The 13682-nt window shown below is 43.0% G+C and overlaps 1 long non-coding RNA gene across 1 annotated transcript; it reads right to left on the reverse strand.

The window, feature by feature from the left end:
* Positions 1-1205: 1205 nt before the first annotated feature.
* LOC118591455 lies at positions 1206-10873 on the reverse strand. Its single transcript, XR_004945930.1, has 3 exons — positions 10770-10873; positions 2995-3144; positions 1206-2545 (listed from the first exon to the last, which is right to left on the reverse strand). It is a non-coding gene; the product is annotated as an uncharacterized LOC118591455 (long non-coding RNA).
* Positions 10874-13682: the final 2809 nt, after the last annotated feature.

Raw genomic sequence — 13682 nt, forward strand, 5'->3', positions numbered from 1 at the left:
AGCCTCTGGACCTGTAATGCCTGTCTTTAAAATGTGTATCCCCCAATCCAGTAAAAGCAAATTTGTACGAACATGGTTGAAGTGGGAGTTTACAGTATTAATATTTTGTTTTTGAAACAAAGCTTTAGTGGTAAGCACTCTTTGATGTACACTTAAGATGGATGTGCTTAAAGGCTTAATGTACACACCAAATCGATTAAGGGAGGTTAGTGAGGAAAATAGCGGGAGAGTTTATGAGCTAAGACAAACCCTAGAATGCCCTGGAATGTCACTTTTCTGGGGAAGAAATGAATACCAGGGAGTTAGTGACCAGTCATACTCATATAATAGTAATGATAGCCAAGGCTAGAACCAGACTCTTTGTCCATGCCTTCTTACTCTTTTTTACTATAAATACTTTTAGTTTAAACATAAAAGTAATCACTTTGAGGGTTAGCAAGATGGTTCAGTGGTTAAGAGTCCTTGCTGTTCTTTCAGAGGACCCAAGTTCAGTTCCTAGCACCTGCACCTACATGGTGGCTCCTAACTCTAACTTCAGTTCCAGAGGATCCTATGCCGTCTTCTGGACACACACACACACACACACACACACACACACACACACACCACACACATAGGCAAACACTCATATATATATATATATATATGTATATATGTATATATATATATATGTATATATGTATATATGTATATATACATATATATATATATATATAAATGATCTCTTTTAAAAAGAAACAATTAGTTTCAGTAAAAAAGTAACTGTCTGATTGTTTAGCCTTTGAACCTTGAGTGGCCACCTGCCTTCCAAGAGCCTCTATTTTAATGACTGTACAATGGGCTATCCTACTTACAAGCTTGCTGAGAGAAGTTAAATGAATGATCTAAATAAGTGTTTGCTCTTCTTCTTATCTGATTGTGAAATATCAGAGGGTTTTAAACACCATGACTTCAGTATTGGTGAAATTATTAAGGATACTCCATGAAGTTAAAAGGGAGGTCTATTTTGTGGGGTAACTTACAAATGAAGGGATAGGTAACAAGGTCTGGCAAAGGTATGGCACAGTCTGGCGGTGTTCTCTGGAGAACTCTGCTCGGTCTACCTCCAGTGTCCAGGGTCTGCACCAAGAGATCCTTCTCATTTGGATTCTGGGTCTTCAGCGTCCTCTCTCAGCCCCGCCTTGTAGGCGTGACCGTTACCGAAGCCTCAATGGGAGTTGGAACTTCCAGGCCAATGCTGTAATGGCTAACCACTACTCACTACTACTGAGTTCTAGGACCCTGGGAAACATCTGTGGAATTTTCAGCTCTAACAGCAAGTGAGAGATTTGTACACCAAAGAGAATTGGGTGGGATGGAAACCCACACACAAACTGTAACAGTTCTGGGGTTTCTTCAGGGGTTTCTTCCTGCAAAGCACAGATCCTTTCCCTGGAGGCAATGGTAATTAGTGCCCCTTAAGCTCTTCAAATGTCTCAGCATGGGTAGCACAGCTTACTGTGCCTGCCTGGACAGCAAACCTAGGGCTGGGGCTCTGCACACTTCGTTTTCCTTTTCCTCAGGTAGCAATTTTCTCACGTCCCAGTGTGGTTTTCAAAAATGAAGCTTAGGGAGGTCTGTTCCCAAATATCACAATTTCGTAGGTCTCATGGGTGTGGAGGGGCAGAAAACAGTCTTTTTAAAAGATACCTCTCCCTTCTGAGCAATCCAAAGATTACACTTGGAGGGGAATTAGATGCCTCTCCACTCTTCTGAATCACCTCCTGATGGATCCATCTGACTCTCTTTTGTACAGAGGTCACTGGTGGCCACCCAGCCTGCTTTTGGGCAACAGACAGAGGGACCCTTTTAGATCAATGAAAATTAACTAGAAGAAGTGGAAACCGCTGAAACCAAACCCAGCCGACTGTCCTGAAACCCCACATTCCACCTGTAACTCCAGCCAGCCATCTTCCTGTTGTGAACACAATGGATGCATGATAGAAACTGCAGATGTCATCAGCCAACCCTTCCCCAGCAGAAAGAACCATGCAAACACCCTCCCCTAAATGGCAGGACCACCATCGTCAGACCCAGATAGGTAATCAACATCAGGTATTCAGCATCCATCTGTTGGTCATGTAGGCCAAGAACGTGGCTTCTCAAAAATAGATACTTAAGTGAAGCAAGGCATAGTACCATAGCCCTCAGCCGGTTGCCATAGGGTAGGGAAGAAAAATTATACACATTCATCTGGAAATTAAAGTCAGATTACCACAACCAGGCGTTGTGGTTTGAATGTGAAATGTCCCCCAAGACTCATGTGTTTACCACCGACTGGATCCAGTCCCAAGAATTGTTCCACAAGGTTGTGGAATCTTTCAGGTGGGGACCTAACTGGAAGAAGTCAGACACTGGGCCTAGGGATTATTCACTTTTCTTGTTGCTGTGATAAAATGCCAAGCAAAAGCAACTTAAGAAGGAAGGATTTAGTTCAGCTCCTGATTAAGGTTCAGTCCATGGTGGTAGGCGTGCTGGCGGGAACATGCGACGGCTCACATTGCATCTGCAGTCAGGAAGCAGAGAGAGGTGAATGCTGGTGCTCAGCTCGCTTTCCCTTCCTAGTTAGACCTCCCTGGAGCCACTGCCACACACACACCTAGAGGCATATTTCTATGGTGATTCTAAGCCCCATCAAATTGAGAATCAAATTAACCACCACACCCTGGCAATCTGCTTCCTCCCAGCAGGCGCCCCATGCTGACACTCAGAAGACTATTGCGGACTCCAGCCCTGAAATCCGACAGCTGTCATCAAAGTTCCTTTCCCAGGACTGACTCACAGTGTGAGGTGCTGTCTTTGAGAGTCTCAGTCACACCCCTCCCCCACTGTCCATTCCCTGGGGTGATTTTCTCGTTTTCACTCTGCCCGAGTTCTCAAATTTGGATCCCACAAGAGACCACCTCTGCATTGTCTTCTTCTTCCTGGAAACTGCATGCCCCCTTCACCACTTACTTAACATCCCCAAATGCAACGCATACTCTGTGTCCCGCCTCTTCTCCCCATGGCCGTCCGGGTCCTTCATCTCCATGAGGATGAGTGACTCCAGCTGAGGATTTCAGTAGGATGGAAGAAGCCCTCACGTCCGCCATGGTGCTCAGAGTTCTAACCAGTTCACACAACAGATAAATGTGCATTAAGTAGCTGTTCCACATAAAACACATAGGTATCAATAACACATTTTGGCAAGGATGATCAAATAAATGTTAAGATGCTCATGCATTGCCGTGTGAATGTACGATAGGAGAGCCACACTGAAACCAGTCTGGAAGTTTCATGGAAAACATGTTTTTTCGTATGCCCGGGCCTATATCTTCCTAACATTCTACCAGAGAGAAATGAAAAAACATGTTTACACAACATGAATAGTCTTAGCGGTTTATTTGTTATTATAGTCAAAAGGTGGGAGAAAGTTAACATCCACAGACTGGTGACAGATAAACACAAGATGGGACAGTTACATGATGAAATACAAGAGAAAGGAAATACAGATCCAGGCTTTGTCGTGGATGTACCTCAAAGGCATTACTCACTAAAAATGCTAGCTAAGTGAAAGAAGCTGGGTGCAAAAGACTGTATACACTCTGTGTGGTTATGCTGGTACAAAATGTCACCAAAGGGAGTGGAAACAGCAGGTGAGTGGTTGCCCGGGCTTGGGGTGGGATCAAGGATTGATTGCAGGCAGACTAATGTACCTCTTTGAAGAGATGGACATTTTCTACAATAGGATTGTGGTGGCTTGTACAACCCTGGTTTAACAAAAATTTTCCATTGAATTATACATTTAACATGTGTTAGCTATACGATATGGCAGTTATACCTATTTTAAAATAACGCCTCATCAGAGTGCTGTCTGATATGGTTGGAGCATGAGGGCTGTGGCCTCCCTTCGAAGGTGCTGTATGCTGCCGGCACTGTGGGCCAGCAACCCCTCATGCTTGAACTTAGTTGGCACCTTAGGATGTACAGGAGTCACTTATTTTCTGACATTAGAATATTGTGCTCATTTTATTTCCTATATAATACTGCCTACTATCTAAAAGAAAATATTCCTAGACATTGGATGTAAGATTATACTTAAAAACAAACAAACAACAAGAATCAGTACACTGCGAGCTTGCCCAAGAAGCCTGGGAGATAGTGAGGAGCCTAGACATGGCTGAGGTACCTGACTAAGCCTGCAGTCTGCCTCTGAAGTCTGTCTTTTGTGAGTTAGATTTGCATGAGTAAACTCCACTACACTTGGCCAGCTCTAGACCCTCTACCAGATTCATTTGGTTTGCCAAAAGTATTTCTACAGGCTGCACAAAGGCAAACTACCTCATAGCCTGTGCAAGTCACTGCAATTTGCCAATTATTAGGCTGAATTTAATAAATCTCAGTTAGATCTCAAACCATACCAGTCTAACTGGAGTCTTAGTAATTGTCAGCTAGCAGTAGGAACAGTCAAAGGATCCTATAGCGAGCTTTCTTGTAGGACTTTCTTGGATCACCAGCCCCCAATATTGACATGGATACTTATTATTAATTATGGAAGTTCAGCCTATAGCTGTTCCCAACTAGCTCTTATAACTCAGAATCTATGTTCTGCCACGGGTTACCTCTGCTCTGTACCATGTGTCTGACTTCTTCAGAGTCTCACTGGCCTCTCCTGAGTGTAACCTGGAGCCTAGATTCCTCCTCCTCTTCCTCACTCCCAGGAAGTCCCACCCTTCTCTCCTGCCTAGCTATTGACCATTTAGTTCTTTATTAAACTAATCAGAAGGCACCTTAGGCAGAGACACATCTTTACAGTGTGAACAAATACACCACAACAAGATGTGCCTGTTATTTTCTATATTTTATTTTTATCCAGGTTTTTGTTGTTTTGTTTTTGAGGGAAGCTATCATTATGTAGCCCTGGCTAGCCTGAAGTGTAGAACAGATTGACCTCAAATTCATAGAGCTCTGCCTACATGTCTACCTCTGCCTCCAGAAACCACCACACCCAATTCACTTTTTCTCCAATATTTCTGTTCTCTAAATTAAAAGAAAAACTATTTTAACTCTAAGCCAGGCATGGTGACACACACCTCTAATTCCAACACTCAGAAGGCTGAGGCAGGAGGATAGTAAGTTTGAAGCCAGCATGGGCTAAATAAGAGTACAAATGGTAACTCTGTCCATCTTTGAGATCACCTCAGTGAACTTAGTACACATTAGGAATTTATTTAAGTATAATTGGAAAACACATGCACACATTTAAGCAATAGCTGCCATTTATAAGAGCTAATTCAAGATGAGTAATAAACTATTCCAGGGAACATCTTCTAAATCCTGAGTTGAGCTGGCCTGAGGATTTGAACAGCTATTGAGTACAAAGTCTTGATTGTATTTACCCTCTTCCTGGGCCTGTGTTAGGGACACAGGTTTTCATTCTGTAGGCGGGACTCTCCCATCTTTTGTTTAGACCATCACAGGCCTCTGGCGTGCACTAACTGCCCAGTTGGTAAAGCTGGCACTTCGTCTCCTTTTTGGTTGTACAACAGGCAGAGGCAAAGCCGGTCTGCAGCTGAGGACTTTCTTTCCTCCTGCCTGCGTTGAGGAAGGGTGGAGGCAGAGGAGCAAGCAGGGTCCTGGCTCCCCTGGGGAGTTTGCTCCAGAGCGGCCTCCAGATGGGCTGAGCTGGCAGCTTTCTTGTGGCCTGTGGGAACTGTGTGATCTCATGGCTCTGTGAGAGGGGGACAGCACTGAGGGGCTTTATTTTCCCTGCACCTGCCGGGCCAGCAACAGCATTGATTTTGGCTCCCAGAAGTCCTCAATAAGGAGAACTATTCACGGGGTGTGTTGCCCTTTTTATCACCCGGGAGGAAGGGTCCAAGAGTTTGCTGCCTCTGGAGCGATAAAGTCATAAAACTTTCCTCTTATCTTTATTTTCCACAGCATTCATTTTTGTAAGATGTTACCCAGATCAGAAACCCACATACAGCCTCTGGCTCTGGATCTGTGAAGATCTGTCGTGATTAAAAGGATCCTGCCCACTGATGGGGAGTAAATCTCTCATAAACAAAAGCAATCGAAGGGGCCTTAAAGCATGCTTTACCCTGGGTTCTTCAGGGAAAGTTTTCTGTTCTTGGGGAGAGGGGCAGTAGCTTTGGCTGATAAATGACAGCACATGGTCTCTGCGAGTCACAGAACCAGAATGCCAGGAGAGACTTTGTGGGACCAGGTCACTCTTGACTGAGACCTGTAGCACGAATCTTAAAGGGTCTTATTAATAAAAACAAATCTGGAGCCAGGTATTGGGGTGAATGCTGAAAGATCAGAGAAACAGAACAAGCCACACAGCTAACCTCACCTCGCCAATTCCTCAGCTGATCCTGTTTCCTCAAACTGGAAGCCTCTGTGTCCTCCTTGGAATGGATCTCAGCTGAACTGCTGCTCAAAAGCCTAAAAGCTTAACCAGCCTATAGTTCCTGGTCCTCATGCCTATATACCTTTCTGCTTTCTTCCATCACGTCCTGGGATTAAAGTCATGTGTCTTTCCCAAGCAAAGACATGAGATCTCAAGTGCTGGGAGTAAAGGTGTGTGCCACCACACTTGGCTCTGTTCCTAGTGTGGCCTTGAACTCACAGAGATCCAGACGGATCTCTGGCTCCCAAGTGATAGGATTAAAGGGGTGTGTACCACCATTTTCTGGCCTCTATGTCAAATCTAGTGGCTGTTCTGTTCTCTGACCCCAGATAAATTTATTAGGGTGCACAATATATTGGGGGATATGATATCACCACAGAGATCCTCCTCAATGATCAACTTATTTCTTCAGTAGAGATGTCTTAGGAGAGAATCTCCCCAAACTCACTTAGGACAATGTCTCCTGACTAATATTCTCAGCTGTGTCTGTTTTATCCCCAAACTCACTCCCTGCTGTGGTTCGATGTTGAATGTCTTCCAAAGGCCGGTGGGTTAAAGGCTTGGGTCGCACTGCTGGCACGTCCTGGAACCTTTAAGAGGAAAGTGGAGTCCTTAGGTCATTAGGGACATGTCCCCTAAAGAGTGTTAGGGACCCCCTGATTCCCTCTTCTCTTGCTTCCTGACCATGGTGCAAGTGTTTGCTCAGCCATGCACATCTACCTGTAGAGATTGGACCCTTCCCACCCTCTTCTCTAGGTTGACTGTGTCTCATGTTGGTTATAGCAAAGGAAATCTAAGGTCCTCATGATTTGGCTTAGTTGAAGTTGGATTGCTTCTTGAAGTTCTGGGCAAGTGGAACCCCCACTTCACCCACTGCCTCTTGGATTACTTCATACGTGTGAACAAAGTGAACACACATTTTTTGTGGTAAGGGAATGCCAAGTTACTAGTCTTCTATGTAATTGTTCTCTGGTTACTGTGAAATGATACAACTTAATAAGAATTACAATACTATTTGCAACAGCTTCCATGCAGGAACACCTGTTCTCTACAGCTCCAGATACTGCTCAGAGGGGACTGGTCCTGCCAGATAAATGACAGAGAGGTCTGCAGTGGGACAGCCTGAAAGGTAAACACGTCCATAAAAAATGAAGACTTCTTTGGGCAAAGGTTTCCTTATACGTCCCACTGGGTCCTGAATGGCCTGTTTAGAAAGATTCAGCACAACCTGGAGCCTCTTTCTCACAGGAGAACTCGGGGTCCCTGGCAATTCTCATTTCTCTGATTCCTCCTGCATCAATACATCATGAAAACAACTACCCAATTTCTCTTCATTTAATCGCAGCTCAGAGGGCAGCACAATATCTACTCTGTAATCTTCGGGTGCTGATTTTTGTGGATACATTCCAATGAGGCTATGTAAATGCTGAAAATCTAGCTAAGAAGCTGTGTGTGTAATTCAAGCACACAAATCTTAAAATATAAATTCTTTAAAGTTAAAAAAGAGATTTTCATTTGAAAAAGCAGTTCACTGTATAAGAGTACATACTAGCAGTCTCCAAACGGGGTATGCCAAAAACTACCTTCTGCAGGGCAGAAAGGAAGATGCCCTGTTGCAGATAGTTCTCAAATCTAAAAAAAAAAGCAGCTAAGCTTTCTACTGTTGACTATAGATGAAGTCTACATGTGCCGTACCAAATAAATGAGGAGAGCATGCTTGGATTTTCTCAATTATAAAGGAACATGACTTTTAAAAAATGCCTAGCACTTCAAATATGTTATTAACTAATTTACTAATATAAGTCACACATTTCCATGACGCAGACACACTTTACAAGATGGCCTAAGACTGTGTAGACAAAACAAAATCAAGACCGAGCTTTAGTGCTCAACTGGTTAAGCATTTTAATGGTTTGATTAAGTAGATGACAATTCTCCAATGAAAGTGAAAGTTACTTAATTTATATAACAGGAAAAAATAAAATTGTATTTTATTCATTAATCTAATTTTAAACTATTAATTTAATTTTTCTATTCTAACATTGTTGATACAATTACAGCAGTTGCCTGAGTCAAAATAATTTATTCCCCAAATTATTTATTTATTTATTTGTGAATAAATAATATGAATATATTTATGCTGTTAGTCCTTAATTTATGACCTGAAACTTGGAAACTGCTAGAGAAAAACCCTGACAAAACACTTCAGACTTCAACAGCACAGCAAGTAATCCCAAGAATCGACACAATAATGTTACACGAAATTAAAAGCTTTTGCACAATCCTCAGAGTGTGGTGGCACCCGCATCTAGTCACAGCAGATGAAGGGCAGATGCAGGTGGATCTCTGTGAATTCAAGGCCAGCCTGGCCTACAGAGCAAGTTCCTTCTAGGACAGCCAGGGATACAGAGAAAACCTGTCTGGAAAAACAAACAAACAAAAAAATCATAGCAAAGGACTATTGTCAGAATAAAGAGACAGCCTACAGCATGGAGAAGGAAAATCTTTTCCAACTATGCATTAGATGAGGGATTAATATCTAGACTATATAAAGAACTGAAAAAAATAAACAACAAAAATATCCTGCAACCAATAAATGGGCTAATGAACTTTATAGACAGTTCTCAAAAGAAGAAAGACAAATGGCCAATGAATGAATACTTGAAAAGGTGTTCAATGTCCCATCAAGGAAATTGCAAATGAAAACCGGGCTGAATAGGTCTGCTGTCTCCCCGTGAGAATGGCTTCCACAAGAAAACAAAGGGCCACAGGTGCTGGTGGAGGTGGGAGACAGGAGCAGCCCTCCATTGCTATGGGAAGGAAAACCGATGTGGCAATTATGGAAGTCAACAGAGAGCTTTCTTGAAAACTAAGAGCAGAATTACTGTATGACCAGCTCCCATTCCTGGGTGTATCTAAGTGAGCGTTTCACAGAGATACTTAGACCCCCATTCATTGCTGGCTTTTCACCATACCAGGAATCTGAACTCCCCCAGCGGTCTGCCAGCAGATGAGTAGATAAAGAAAATAAATGTTATTTAGCCAAAGAAAATAAAACTATGACATTTTCAGAAAAATAATGAAACTGGGGATCTTTGTGTGAAGTTAAATAGATCAGATTTAGGAAGACAAACACCAGGCTAGAGAGATGGTTCAGCAGTTAAGAGCACTGACTGCCCTTCCAGAGGTCCTGAGTTCAATTCCCTGTAACTGCATGGTGGCTCACAACCACTTGTAATGAGATCTGGTGCCATATTCTGGCCTGTAGGGACACATGCAGGCAGAACACTGTATACATAATAAATAAATAAATCTTTTTAAAAAATTTAAAAAAGACAAACACCATACATGGAGCCTAAATTTAAAAGTGTGTGTGTGTGTGTGTGTGTGTGTGTGTGTGTGTGTGTGTGTAAGTGTCTGAGTGATCAAACTAGCATAGCAAAGGGTAAGAGGAGGAAACCAGTCTTAAATGAGGAAGGAAAGATGGAATACACGTGACAGGAAGGAGAAGTAGAGGCAGACTATTTGGGAGATTTAGGAGACGCCAGTAGGAGAGATGAACTACAACAAAGTATATTGGAATATGTATGTGAAAACCCCATACTGGGGCCCATTACTTTGCAAGGTAACTGATAAGTTTTTGCACCCCGAAGGCCTCTCCACCAAATCAGCAATCCAAATTAAACAGAATCAGACCGAACTGGGAAAGCCCAGATTTAATGGGTAAAGCGTTCCCGGGTGAGTCCCTGGCCCCTCAGAGAAGAGGGGATGAGAGACCAGAAGAACCATGAGTCTGTTTTCTGGGATGCTGCTTATATACCCTGTGGGAGTGGTCTTAAGCCTCTCTGGGGGAGGAGCTGTGTTTGGTGGGCTATGAAGGGGCGGGTTTAGGGAAAGAGATGGGGAGGGGAGTTGAGGTGGATCTTCCACCAGACTTCTTCCAAACAGTAACTTCACAAGTTAACTAAAAATTGGTAAAAATCCTTGTCAGCGACATGGAGGACTTGCTTTTGTCCAGTATGAGCAGGCTTGCGTCCAGCACCAACAGACTGGCTCTTTCCAGACATACACTTCTCAGGATTTACAGTCCTCCACTGTGGAACTTGTTTTTGTGAGTTTGAAAAGCACTGCCATCTTTTTCATATCTTTCTCTGTCTCTGAGATGGGGAAATGACATGAAAAAGAAAACAGTGTCTTGTTTGAAAGAAGCAACAAAAGCAGAAGTATAAGGAAGAAAGGAATAACTTGGAAAGCATACGGTGGAGGCCATGAGAGGGCTGAGCCAGGCACAGTGATCGACAACCATTTACACAGTCAATTTCCCAGACCCATTTACCCTCAGCAGTGATGGCAACATTTTAGCAAATTATTCTCAAATGGAGCAGTTTCCTGCAATGTGATGGGGGGAAGAAAACACTTCAGAATCAATGAATTTGCAGCATTGCATACTTAAAGAACCATACACAGAAAGACATATACACAGTAATACACAGAAACACACACACACACACACACACACTCACACACTCACAAACACGCGCACACACATACACACACATTCACTCATGCACACACACGCGCACACACACACGCACACGCACACGCACAAGCACACGCACACGCACAAGCACACATACACAGAGTCATACAAAAAGCTAAAGAGCTTAATCCATTCTCTTCTGACTCTGTTGGAGCTGCTCCGTGAGTGGTGACAATTCCTTGGTACGTATTTAATGAGTGGTCAGCATTTTCCCTTCTGTGCCATTCTGAAACCTCCTGCTCCTCTTTCTGTTTCCTTTTGAGGACGTTCCCAGGTGGGAGGTAAGGCGTGGCCGGCACTGCAGAGGAAGCACTCTGACGAGTCACTGAGATTTACCATCCTCCTTGCACCTGTTGCTCTGACGTTTCAGATACCAAACCGAACACAGCACCAGCATGTCTGTGGCCTGGGAATTCTCTGGAGGAACTGCCTGCTTTGAATCCTAACGAGAAAACCAAAGAACTCACTCACACTCCTCGGGAAGATGAATAACATAAATGGCCTTCTCCCCTGAAAAAAAATCTAATTATATGTGTATAGATTTTTTTAAAGGTTGGTACTGAATACCCAGAAATACATTAGAATCTTATTTACCTGCAATAGGAAAACTGAAGGGAAATGATATTCTGAGACAAAAGGCCAACTTTGAAATGCAGGGGATGGTGACAATTACAAACACAGGCATGTGATGGACATGTACCATGAAGTACTGATAGCATCCTCATCCTCAGAGGGGAGGGAAGCTTCAGACACACCCTCTCCTTTCCTGCTCCTTCCAGAGTATCTTCTTAGTGTTCATCGTGGGCTTAATGTAAAAACCTTTCTCTGAATGATGATAATGTTACCCTCAGTGAGTTGTTACTAATCTATACTAAAGACCAACAACTGCTAATATTTTTATTGATAACATCAATATTTATAATAAGAGAGAATGGCAATATAGTATCATTGTAAAAACATGAACCTGGGATGCATAAAAGCTTGGCTTGGAACCCTGGGTCCATAATTATCAGTTGGATATAGTCTATTTAAACCCTGCCAGCTTTGGTTTTGTATCCATAAATGTGGTAGAAGTACCTGCCCTTCAAAGTCAGGTTTGAATTCAGAATGAAATGTACATATCATCTCACAAGTGCTCAATACATGGTCATTCTCAATCCTTTCACAAATGTATGTCTACTTTTTAATCTTCTGGTTAGAGTACCAAAGAAAATAACTTACATTCAAACTAGATTTTTTTCTGGCTTTATGATCTCAATAATTATTTTATGTTCATTCTAGCAAAACCACAAATCAAGGACTGTGGAGATGGGTCAATGGGTAAAGACGAGATTCTGAGTGCAGAACCAAGTTCCTGAGTGAAAGCCAGATATGGCGGTGTGTGCCAGGAAGCAGGAAGAGTGGAATGATATACTGCTAGTGGGATGGAGACATGTAGATCCCGAAGGCTTGCTTCAGACAGTATAGCCAATGGGTGAGCTCCAGGTTCAGTGAGAGACCCCCATCTCATAAATAAAATAAAATAGGGATGGATAAAGGAAGATGGACAGCATTGACCTCTAGCATCCATGTGCACATGTACACGCACATACATACACACTTATGGGGAAGGGGATGGAAGGAGATACACACTCAGAAATTAAAGCAAAACCAAAGTAAACCTTCTGACTCCCTGCGTTGCTTAGTTTTGTCAGTTTTATGCAGGCTACAGCCATCTGAGAGGAGGGACCTCAATGAGAAAATATCCCTATCTGATTGGCCTGTAAGCAAGTCTGTGGGCATTTTCTTGACTGATGACTGATGTGGAAAGGTCCAGGCCATTGTGGGTGATACTGTCCCTAGGTCTTGGGGTGTGTTTTTCCGTGGAATCTGCTTTAATTTTCATCTCCGTGTTATAGCACTGAGTTCCCGCCCGGATTTCTCTTCACGATGGATTACAACTGTAAACTGAAATAAACCCTTTCCTCCCCAAGTTTATCTTGGTCATGGTGCTTGCCATGGCAATAGAAACTTAGCTAAGACACCTTCATACACGGGGGAAACTCATGAAAGTATTTGACATGGCCATGGGAAATCCAATGGAGACATTTCTTAAGGAAAGCCTTTAGCGTAAAATACTCCTGAGACATTACTCAAGCCACCCTTGTCCCAGAGCAAGCTCCCATTTCCAGAGTCCATGATTAAGGATATCTGCTGTCCTTGTTAAGACTGATCGGCTTGGAAGGAAGCTTGGGTCACATGCAGGAAGTGAGAACTGCTCACTTATGTATCATTGGAACCAGTAGGTTTTCCCAGAGCCTGGCTGAGTAACGAGTGAACATACGGGACGTCAATCAGGAGCAAGCCATTCGTTGTCTGTGAATACTGGCACTTTTGTGACCTGGAGCCTGCCCTTGAATCCCATCTATTAGGGAAGAGTCCAAGGACAATGAATGAAGGGCATTAATATTTTCTTTTTCACCTCCTGGAGGGTTCACATTTTTCAGGAGAGGGTGACATCAATGTGAGACTTACTCTTCTTAAGCCTTCAGAAACAAGCCCTCTTGTTTAAGATTAGATTATCCGTCTTCCATTGTTTTCATCAGATTTTGCTTCTTTTCTCCTCTTTTGAGGAAGGCCAGCTCACCATTTTTGAAGGGTGATGGACCATGTCGGGATTTAAAGAGTGAAAGGAAAGAGATTGGTTTGGATTTTCCCCCTCTCTTTGTG

This window comes from Onychomys torridus, chromosome 9 (assembly GCF_903995425.1).
Source record: "Onychomys torridus chromosome 9, mOncTor1.1, whole genome shotgun sequence".
Taxonomy (NCBI): Eukaryota; Metazoa; Chordata; class Mammalia; order Rodentia; family Cricetidae; genus Onychomys; species Onychomys torridus.